We start from the raw sequence: 12,066 nt of genomic DNA, 5'->3' as shown, positions 1-12,066 counted from the left end.
AAGCCCACAACTAACATCATACTCAACAGTGAAAGGCTGAAAGCTTTTCTTCTAAGATCAGAGACAAGACAAGAATACTTACTCCTACCACTGTTACTCAACATAGTACTGGAAGTCCTAGTCAGAGCAATTTGCAAAAAAATAAAATCCAAATCAGAATGCAAGAGGTAAAATTGTCTCTGTTTGAAGATGACATGGTATTTTATGTAGGAAACCCTACAGACTTCATACACACAAAAAAAGGTAATGAATTCAGTAAAGCTGCAGGACATACAAAATTAATATAAAATAATCAGTTGTTTCTGTATACTAAAACTGAAATAAGGGATCCCTGGGTGGCGCAGCGGTTTGGCGCCTGCCTTTGGCCCAGGGCGCGATCCTAGAGACCCGGGATCGAGTCCCACGTCGGGCTCCCGGTGCATGGAGCCTGCCTCTCCCTCTGCCTGTCTCTCTGCCTCTCTCTCTCTCTCTCTCTCTCTCTCTCTATGTGACTATCATAAAAAAAAAAAACTGAAATATTAGAGAAATTTTAAAAATAATCCCATTTATAATAACATCAAGAAGAATAAAATATTTAGGAATAAATTTAACTAAAAAGGTGAAAGACCTGCACTCTGAAAATTACAAACATTGTTAAGAGAAATTAAAGAAGACAAAAATAAATGGAAAAATATTCCGCATTTATGGGTGGGATATATTAATACTATTACAATGTCCCTACTACCTAAAGTGATCTACACTTTGATCAACTGTCAAATTTCCAATGACATTTTTCATAGAAATAGAAAAAAAATCCTAAAATTCATATGGAACCACAAATATTTCAAGAGCAAAGCAATTTTGAGAAAGAACAAAACTAGAAATCAAAATTCCTGATTTCAAACTATACTATAAATCTACAGTAATTTTAGAAAGTATAATATTGGTATGAAAACAGACATACAGATCAGCGGAACAGAATAGAGAGCCCAAAAATAACCCAAAACATATAAAGCCAATTAATTTTTGACAAAGGAGCCAAGAAAGTACAATGAGGAAGACAGTCTCTTCAGTAAAATGTGTTGGGAAAACTCAGCTGCATGCAAAAGAATGAACCTGGGCCGCTATCTTATACTACAGGCAAAAATCACTCAAAATGGATGAAAGGCGTGACATAAGATCTGAAACTGTACATAAGATCTGAAACTCCTAGAAGGAAACACACAGCAGGTAAGCTCCTTAACACTGGTCTTGGCCATGATTTTTTGGATTTGACAGCAAAAGTAAGGCAACAAAAGCAAAAATAAACAATTGGGAGTATAACCAGGAAACTAAAAAAGTTCTGCACAGCAAAGGACATCATCAACAAGATGAAAATAACATTGGAAAATTATTTGTAAACCACATATCTGATAAGGGGTTAATACTCCTTTACCATATTTTACCCCAAATACAGTAAAGTCATATAACTCAACAGCAAAAAAATAATAACCCAATTAAAAAAACAAAAGCAAAGGACCTGAAAAGACACTTTCCTAAGGAAATAATATAGACGGACAATAAGTACATGAAAAGATATTCAACATCATTAATCATGAGGGAAATGTAACACAACCACAATGAGACATCACTTCATACCTGCTGGGATGTCTATAATAAAAAAGACAAGAGATAACATATCCTGGCAAGGATGTGGAGCAAAGGGAACCCCGATACACCATTAAAAAAATTTTTTTATGTATGTATTTGAGAGAGAGAGAGAGAGCAGAGAGAGACAGAGCATGAGTAAGGGTGAGGGACAGGGGGAGAGGGAGAAGCAGACTCCCCTGCTGAGCAGGGAACCCAATGTGTGTCTTGCTTCCAGGACTCTGGGGTCATGACCTGAGCTGAAGGCAAATGCTTAACTGACTGAGCCACCCAGGAACCCCTCTTGATGCACTACTAATGAGAATGTAAAGTGGTACAGGTACTATGGGCAATAGGGCAGACAATTTCCTCAAGCAATTAGTAATAGAAGTACCACATGATCCATCAATCCCACTTCTGAGTACATAGCCACAGGAAGTGAAATCATTATCTTGAAGAGGTATCTGCACTTCCATGTTTACTGCAGCATCATCTCCAATAGCTAAGGTATGAAAAGTATTTGTTGATAAATGAATGAAGAAAGAAAAAGTGGTATTATTATCATTTAGCCTTAAAATATTATCGAACCTTTAAAAAGAATGTATATTATTTAGCCTTTAAAAAGAAGGAAATTCCACCACTTGTGACAATATGGATGAAACTTGAGGGCATCAAGCTAAGTGAAATAAGCCAGACATAATCAGACAAATACTACGTGGTAACATATGTGGAATCCAAAAAAAAAAAAAAGTCAAACTCAGAAACTGAGCATAGAATGGTTGTTGCCAGGGGACAGGGTGGGGGTAGGGGGTGAAATAAGGAAAGGCTGGTAAGAGTACAAACTTTCAGTTAGAAGATGATTCTGGTCTGAGGATCCAATGCAGAATATGGTGACTATAGTTAATAACACTGTATTGTGTAAGTGAAACTTGCTAAGAGAGTAGAGCTTAAGTGTTTTCACCAAAAAGATCAATAAATAAAGAGGTAAATATGTGAGGTGATAGTTGTGTTAATTTACTCAATGGTGGGATCCTTTCACCATTGTATATATACATATAACAAATCATCACATTGTACACTTTAAATATGTTTAACTTTGTATATTAATTATATATTAATTATATATAACTATATAATATATAATTCATCTTATATATTAATTCTAGTTCAATGAAGATGAAAAAATTAAAAATAAACCTGTTTGTACAATAATTAAACACTTCCAAACAAGTAGTCCTTCTTATATGATTGCATTATGTGGAAGGCCTAGAAGCAGCGCTTCCAAATGAATTCATCAATAAACATAAAACAGGAAATTAACTGCTCTAGTTTTCCCAGAGATCCTATCTAGGTCAAACTGCCCTAGGACAGATGATTAAGTTAGTTTAGGTCCAATTCAGGACTACATAACATGGAGTTATGTCTTAGGCCCCTCGGGCAACTTGGAGCCTTCCAGGGTCAAAGAAGGCTCGCCAAAACCCAAAATCAATAGGGCCATTTAAATGATGACATCCCCAGTGGATAAAGATATTTGACTCCACACATCAGTGGCATGAGCTACTGTTCTGAGAATTCACCAATAGGTCCAAGATCCCATTAAAGCTTTTTAATTTCTGCTTAGTGATATTAGGATTTAATTGATGCCAAAGACACCACCTGCCACTAGACAATGATGTTGTGGCAGTCAGTAGAAAATGTCTTACACATACATCTTCCCAGATACGCCAAGGAATTATACTGACTTGGCAAACTACTTCCACTGTACAGTAGGTCTTTGTTCTTTTGCCTGTCCATCATCCATCTCCCCACTCCCTCTCTTCTTTTACTAGCAACCCACCTTTCCCTTGGGAAACTACTCCACCCCTATTCCTAGTCCACGTTGCTCAGGAGGAATTGATTCACCCAAACTTCAAGGGATAGTTGTGGTTGATTACCTTAGGACAGTGTGAATAAGATCAAAACTTTGAATTTTCGCTCGAACTATCAGAAATGTGAATCTCTTGTTTCCTGCTTGTGGGGTTGCTGAACTGGAGGGCTGGAATAGGTAGGTATATACTACTGGAAGCGCTCTTGCCATTAGGGTGAGATACTGCTTTAGAACAAACAGTGGAATAGATCATTTGATCTTCTGGAACCAGCAATTCTAGAAATCGTGCGCCTACATTTTGTTCAGTATATAAGCCAATAAAATACCTTTTTCATTTAGTCCATCTTGAGTTGTAGTTTCTATCTCTTGCAATCACTCTCAGAAACTGCTAAAAGATGAGCCAGTGCTCAAACTATGGGTTGAGGGAATGCCATTTATTTTCTACAACTGTACAATTTGTTACACTCCTGTTCTGAGCCTTATATCAAAAAGTGCCAAGGCATTTAGACAACAGCACTTCTACAAACAATATCATACTTGATCTTCATAAAGTTAACTTGGCCATAACAAAACTGAGTTATTCATGGAACACATGGCTCAATGTTATCCATTAAGTCAAACATGGCACTAAGAATGGAACCTAGCACTTCACTAAAAGCAAGACTCCTTCAGCTTAAATCAATGGACTTTTCAGATTATTTGATTTTATGGCTCCCAAATGTCAGTCTATACACTGGGAACACCTACCAGGATGTGGCCAAATCGTCAACAGTCCACAGAATAATGAAGAAAATAAAGATTCTAATAAGGATTATGCAAATTCTATCACTTGTTAACCACTAGGACCCAATTGCTCAGGAATGGGTAAAAAATTTTTTTGTTAGTCAAGAGATAATGTGAGCCATGGCAATAACTCTGAGAGTCATTTGGATGAGAAGATTAAAGAAAATGAAATGAGCACTTTCTGAACTATCTTGAAACAGACACAAAATGCAGTCACTGCATCCAGAAAGTTAGGATTCCTGATACGCAAAGCTCTGAGGCCTGGCAAAAATGTCAAAGACTAAAGTCATTGGGGCTTTTAGAACACTTGAAAAAAAAAAATATTTAAACTATAGAAAACTGGGACGCCTGGGTGACTCAGCGGTTGAGCCTCTGCCTTTGGCTCAGGGCATGATCCTGGAGTCCCAGGATCGAGTTCCACATCAGACTCCCTGCAAGGGGCCTGCTTCTCGTTCTGCCTGTGTCTCTGCCTCTCTCTATATATCTCACATGAATAAATAAATAAAATCTTAAAAAAAAAATAAACTATAGAAAACTTGCAAGAATTATATCACAAATTTCCATATGCCATTCTCAAGATTATCAATTGCTACTAGTTTTCCACATTCATTTTTCCTCTCCCTCTCCATCTCCCTCAAATGAAAAGATTTTTTTTTCTAAATCGTTTGATTGTAAGTGCTGAAAGTTTATAGAATATGGTAGAAAGCACTCCAAAATGGTGTATTTGGCACCCACTTTGACTGAAGGGTTATTTTAAGCTAAAGGCAACTTAAGAGCAAGGGGTGAGGGGCTCTTTACCTCCTTCTACTTGTATGAAAATAAAGTGTAAATTTCCTCTTCTGTAAAAGGATAGTTCCATTTATTTAAGGAAATGTCCATTTGTAAAGCTTGCTTTCTTACAAGGAAGAGAGCTACTCCAGGAGATAACTCTTAATACCTAAGAGACTCTTAACTGCATAACCAGCTAACTTTTACTTGCTATCCATTTCCTTCCCCACATTTCATAACTTGCCCAGAAGCCCCCAAACCCCTTCTTCCTTGCTTATTAGCCAAAGACGGTGTGTAAACCTCAACCATCTGGCCACCTCCTAAAGCCACATTTGTCTTTATGAACCCCAGGGCCAGTTCATGTGTACACAAGTAATTAAAACTGTTTGTTCTCCTGTTAATCTTTTGTCCTTTGGCGGTGGGCCCCAGGCACTGAACCTAGGAGGGTGGAGGAAAACAGGTTTTTCTTCTCCTACAGTGTGATAACAAAGTCTTCAAAGAAGAAAAAGGACCCTCTCTCACATAACACCAGTGCAATGATCAAATTCAGGGGCTTTAACATTAATAAAATACTGTCTTACACATAGTCCATATTTACATTTCTTCAATTCCAAGAATGTCCATTTTTTTCCCAATCCAGGTTCATGCTGCTTTTAATTGTCATGTGTCTTTTATCTTCTAGAATCTGGAAGAGCTCCTCAGATTTTTTTTTTTTTTAAGATTTTATTTATCTATTTGACAGAGCTGGGGTGGGGGGGGGGGGAGAAAGAGAAAGAGCACAAGCAGGGGGAGGTGCAGAGGGAGAGGGAGAAACAAACTCTCCCCTGAGCAGGGAGCCCAGTGTGGGGCTGGATCCCGGGCTCCATCCCAGGACTCCTGGATCATGACCTAAGCCCAAAGCAGATGCTTACTTAACCCACTGCGCCACTCAGGCTCTCTTCTCCTTAGATTTTCTTTGCCTCCCACTCATAGGATAGGATATTTACGCTGATTGTTTCCTAAGGATTAGATTCACACTATACATTTTGGAAAGGCATACTACTTATGTGATTCTTACTGCATTCTATCAGCTACAACCTGATGGAAGTTGTTCCCACTGCTGCTGATATTAGCCTTAATCCTTTGGATAAAGTGATAGACACCAGGTTACTCCCTGTACCTGTGTACGTGGGCACTGTCCTCCAAAATAGATCATAATAAAGCCTTCATGCGAGAGATGCCCTCCTGACAGGTGGAGGAAAAAAGCATCCCTATCTCTGAAGACAAGAGACACCAAGAAGAATTCTTAACTAAGTTTTCCCCAGTTGAACTACTAGCTCATACTCTCTGACCAAACATATTTTCCAAATGACTGCCTCTCTTCATCAAGTCTAGTGTAAAAATACTCAGGTCTGTTTCCTGAGGCCCTCATTTCCTTGTAAAGGTTTCCATGTCAAGTAAAACTTATATTACATACATTTGTATGCTTTCTCTTGTTAATCTATTGTCAGTTTAATTTTCAGATTCAGCTGATGAAGGATAGTTGGAGGCAGACAGGCAAGGACAACCCCATCGACAACCCCATCCACCCACCCAGGACCTGTCCCTGCCCTAAAAAGGAAACCACCCTGGAAGGAACCCTCCATCCTTTCCCATGTGATAGATAGGTGACAAAAACCTGATTGGATGACTGACATAAGGAGGGTTAATCAGATTAAAACAGTCAGCTAACAAGCTAATAAAAACCCCTAGACTTAAAAACTATGGTGGCAACCCTCTAGTGTCCTCTTTCTCTTTTGAAGCTTTGTACTATCTCTCCTCTATTGCTCAATAAGCCTTGCTTTGCTGCCTATCACTCTAGGTCTGATCTACCTCTTCATTCTTCGGAGCACTATGACCAAGAACCACTGGTAACAAAGGAAAAAATCCTGAAACACAGCCAGGGACTCTAAGAGGGCTGAGGAAAACTTTGTTCCCTTACAATGTAGATATCTAGAAGAACTAGTGTGGAGACATATTTTGAAACTATGCGAATATTTTGTTCCCACCAAAATTTTCAATGGTTTAAATATTGAGTCTAGTCTGAATTATTATGTAAGTAGTTATAAAATAGTGATTTCCTTCAATCCAATAGCTCAGGGTTCAAAAAATCCTGGCTCTCCCCAAAATTAACATATTTTTCCAATCCTACCATAGTACAAAATAATTTCAGAATTGTTCCATCAACACTACTATCAACAGCAAACTTACAAAAGTTCAAGATTTCTTGCTGGTCCTTTTGTCATTAGATGGAAGGTACACAGTCAAGGTACTACACTCAAAAAAACAATTGAATTAGTATTTCTTTTTTTCCTAATGTGCTATCATGTCACCATTTGATATATAGTTGGACTGATTTACTGTTTTTATTCAATTTCCCCCAATATTGTAATTTTATTTTTTTCTGAGCATATAAGATTTAAATACATGATTTCAAAGTCAAAACTAAAACTATAAAAAAAAAAAGATATCACTCCCTTCCCTAATTTCTCTGATCCCATTCCCACCCTGTAGGTTACTAATTTTATTTCTTCCAGTTTATTCTTCTTGCACTTCCTTTTGCAGAAATAATCAATTGATCGATTGATAGGTGATAGACACTCTTGTTTCTCCTTCTTTCTTACATAAAATGTAGCCTGCTATATATACTCTTTTGTACTTTTGGCACTAATAATATCTCTGGGACTCACACCATTTCAATTCATAAGGACCTTGTTTATTCTATATTATAGCAAATCACTGTAGGGACTATATTGGGACTCATTCAAATAATCTTTTTTTTTTTTTTTTAAGATTTTACTTATTTGAGAAAGAGAAAGGGCACGAGCTGAGGGAGAGGGAGAAGAACACTCCCCGCTGAGCAGGGAGCTTGACAAAGGGCTGAATCCCAGGACCCTGGGATCATGACCTGAGCCAAAGGCAGAGTTTAACTGACTGAGCCACCCAGGTGCTCCTCAAATAATCTCTTTTCTAACAGGCATTTAGGTTGTTTCCAGTATTTGATAAGTACAAATAATCATGCATATAAGTTGAACATACTTTCATATGCTTAAGAACCATTCTTACATCAATTTTTGTGAATTATCTAGGTCTTTTGCTATTTTCCTCTTGGATTTTTGCCAGTCTCTCTCCTCAATTTATAACATCTTTTTTTTTTTTTTGAGATTTTATTTATTTTTTTAAAATTTTTATTTATTTATGATATGCACACAGTGAGAGAGAGAGAGAGAGGCAGAGACACAGGCAGAGGGAGAAGCAGGCTCCATGCAGGGAGCCCGACGTGGGATTCGATCCTGGGTCTCCAGGATCGCGCCCTGGGCCAAAGGCAGGAGCCAAACCGCTGCACCACCCAGGGATCCCTCTCTCCTCAATTTATAATTATTTTTTAAAGAATTTAATTATTTATTCATGAGAGACACACAGAGAGAGAAAGAGAGAGAAACATAGGCAGAAGGAGAAGCAGGCTCCCTCCGGGGAGCCTGATGCAGGACTCAATCCCAGGACTCTGGGATCACGACCTGAGCCAATGGCAGAGGCTCAACCGTTAAGCCACCCAGGCATCCCTCAATTTATAACTCTTTATATATTAGGCATGTTATTAGCTTTTTCTCAGTAATATATCTTGCAAATATCTTCTCCCAACTCAACACTTACAGTTTGACTTTATGTTGTTTGACAGGCAAAAGAGAATTTAAAAAATTTTTTAATTTTATACAATCAAGTTTTAGTGCATCTGGATTTTGAATTCTAGAAAGTCTTTCCTTACACCCAGGTTATTAAAACAACAACAACAACAACTCCTCTACTGGTTAAATTTCAGTGGGCATGTATGTAGAAATAAAATACTATTTGCCTACTGACCTCTGGGCAATTTCAAAGATGTGTTAAACTTTTTTTATTTCCATAGAACCTTCATCCCTAACAACATAGCTTTCATTTTCCCTAACTCCAGGTTTCCTTGGCAGGCCAGTTTCACCAGAGGGCTGTGAACTTAAACCGAAATTGCCAAAGAAGACACTGCTCACTCATCACAACTGCAGGAATCTTTTTCTCGAGCAAATAAGACTGTGTAGTGCAAATCTGTTTTAAAATCACACACTTTTATAAAGCAAGGATTACTTGCATTATCTTATTGTCTCTCAGTATGTGCACTTTCTCTTATTATATAGTGATGCGTGTTTTAGAAAAAATAGAACTACTGTTTAGTAAAAGCAAATAAAAATTTCAGGACTGTTAACAATGAGAACGTGTTAGTCTTTCAGTAAAGACCTATGGAGAAAAACCTTCTTCAATTAGACCCTGCTAACTATATTTCCTGTTTGTAATGTTTCCATTTTCACTTACTGCAAAAATCTTTCCAGGTTACTAAGTTGCCTACAACCTTTAAAAAAGCCACATCTTCCACTCGCTAAAGACAGAAAACATTTAAACAAGTATTACAGGCTTAGGATGTTTGGGTTCATTTTTGTTTTTGTTTTTGTTTTTTTCATATCATAAACAGCTCTGTGATAAAATTACTTAAAGAGGTACACCTTTGTGAACTCGTCCAAATATTTAAGATAAATACCTAGATAGGGAGTTGTTGATTAAACAGTAAACAAGATTTTTGATACATATGCCTGTTGCCACCAGCAGTGTTTGAAAATAACTGTTTCCTTCAATCACACCCCACCCACACTTAGTGTTACTCTGTTTTCTATCTCTTGATTTTTTAACACAAGACTAAACAGTGTTGTGTAAAATCTCTGTAAAAGCACAAGATAAGCAGATTTAGAACAAAACATTATAGATGTGTGTCTAAAATCACTGTAAAACTCTTTCCAGGCTCTAAACAATCTATTGAAACATCTGAGAAAACACTTCATTCAAAAATGAAGATTTTTTTTCTTGCTCTGCTTGCACAGCTCAGTCTTTAAACCTTAAAATCTCATGCAATTTCCTAACCACCCTTCCCCTTTAGTAGGAGTCAAAGTTTGGGACTGCTTATAAATGAACAGGAAAGTTCCTATACAGAAAGAATCAGCCTAAGGATGTTACTGGAAAGCTTCTCCTTTTAAGACTTTATTAATTAGGGCAGCCCTGGTGGCTCAGAAGTTTGGTGCCGCCTTTGGCCCATAGCCTGATCCTGGGGCCCAGGGCCTGACCCTGGAAACTCAGGTCAAGCTCCCTGCATGGAGCCTGCTTCTCCCTCTGCCTGTCTCTCTCTCTCTCTCTCTCTCTCTCTCTCTCTCTCACCCTCTCTGTGTGTGTCTCTCATGAACAAATTAAAAAAAATTATTTTTTAAAAGAGGACTTTACTAATTAAAACTCCGTGATAATTCTCCCTTGTAAATTCTTCACTGAAATTTTTACTTCAGGTTCTAATCCAATGGCCCACACTTCTAAATTACACTTTTAATTGAAAAACAACAACACGGGATTTTTTTTTTTTTGAACCATCTGTGTTTTCCCAAGAACATGTGACTGCTACTGATAAATTCCACAACTTTGCACACCCAAATGGAACCCAATCTTAAGGTTTGAAAAGCTTGGGAAAATAATGCTGTTCCACAAAAACAGTACGTGATCAGAAACACTTGCTTTAAAATTCGATGTTTGGGGTGTGAAGCTTCTTAACAAGTGTTTATTAAACTGCATAATTTCAAAGCCTGGAGTGGTATATTGCAATGTTTTCCTGGGAGTTGATCACATTTGCATATCCTTTTACACTTCCTGTGAAATTAATATTGCCTTTTGTATCTTGAACTTAGCTAATATAACTTGCCATTTTTACTTTTCATTGCTATGAGTAATATAGAGTAAACCCCCACAGGAGCCCCTGCAATGCCTACATAAGCTTTATTCTCTCACTGTTACATTTTTTCATATGAATACATTAAATCATGATTAATAAACCTTTACAGAATCCACTGGTCTTGCAAAAGGCAAAATTCATAATGATAAAGCCTGCCCAGCAAATAGAGGAAATGCTTCTAAAACTGGAGCCAAAGGCCAGAGTTCATGGAGCTCTTGGCATATCCAACAACATGCCAGAGGTCCTTCCCCAAGTAGGAAATTTTCAACAATCACTCAATGTCTATGCAAGAGTGGTTTAACCACCAGGATACCAAAACCAGCTGGTGACAATTAGACTGCGTTCTCTCAAGAATACATCTTTGTCAGACGTTTAAAATCTGACAATGATTTCAGGATTTTTAAAATTCCAGCTGGGACACATGGGAGTGGAAATGGGATGAAAAGCGAAGAAAGAGGATGGTAGGGTTTGAGAGACAGAGGAAGTGGGCATCAGTTGTAGCTGAGAAGCTCCAAAAAGCAAACCAAATGCAAAAAAGAGAAATCTCTGGAAATACTATATACCACACTAGACAAAGGTCACTGAAGGCCTCAAAGTATCATCCCCCAGTCATCTGCCCTGCAGAGGAGGAAAAATAAACCTTCTGAGTTTGTGGCTGAACCTCTACCTACACCCATGTTACCTACATATTTTTATGTAAAAAGAGAAGGAAAGGAGAAAAAAATTAATTATATACATACATACTGGAGCCCCACAAAAATATGAGACTCAAAGGCAGTTAGACAATAAGGCTTATAAACCATCCTGAGCTAAAAGGAAAGGATAGTAGTCTGGGGCTTCAAAGGGGGCAGGCAATTTACAGGAAGGTGAGAAGAGTAGATGTTTGGTAAACAGAGGTAGTCCTGCCTTGCAGATAATCTCAGGAGAAAAAGTTCTCTCCAGTAATGGGCTCTTCCTGGTGTAGGCTTCCTTTCTAATGTAAATTTCCTTTATAAATGTAGATTTCTCTTACAAAATGGTAGCTTCTATTGTTTTCAGAGCTTCTCCTGTGTCTGCAGTTTCTTAAAAATAATCAGCTGAAAATAATCCTTATGCTAAAGAAGCATATTTTTGGGTAGGCTGTTCTGCTCTCTTCAGCCCTCAGCAGCTGCTGTGCCTAGCTGACAATCTACTCCAGCCAAGGAACCTAAAAGGCAATCAGAGGGAAAAGTTGGGGGCCGCTTCATTCCTG

At 37.9% G+C, this 12,066-nt stretch overlaps 1 protein-coding gene across 12 annotated transcripts in view; it reads right to left on the bottom strand.

Annotated features, from left to right (window-relative positions):
- Positions 1 to 12,066, bottom strand: part of FHIT (fragile histidine triad diadenosine triphosphatase) — a 1,386,045-nt gene that overhangs the window by 1,081,484 nt on the left and 292,495 nt on the right. The window contains exon 1 of one of the 12 annotated variants that reach the window (XM_072785579.1): positions 11,399 to 11,428. The exons of the other annotated variants lie outside the window; for them this stretch is intronic. The gene's annotated coding sequence lies outside the window, so the exon portion shown is untranslated. Of the gene's footprint in view, positions 1 to 11,398; positions 11,429 to 12,066 lie in introns of those variants that run through there. 12 annotated transcript variants of the gene reach the window in all.

This window comes from Canis lupus, chromosome 19, assembly GCF_048164855.1.
Source record: "Canis lupus baileyi chromosome 19, mCanLup2.hap1, whole genome shotgun sequence".
Taxonomy (NCBI): domain Eukaryota; kingdom Metazoa; phylum Chordata; class Mammalia; order Carnivora; family Canidae; genus Canis; species Canis lupus.
The sequence above is the reverse complement of the archived record's forward strand: the minus strand, read 5'-3'. Positions and strand labels throughout refer to the sequence as shown.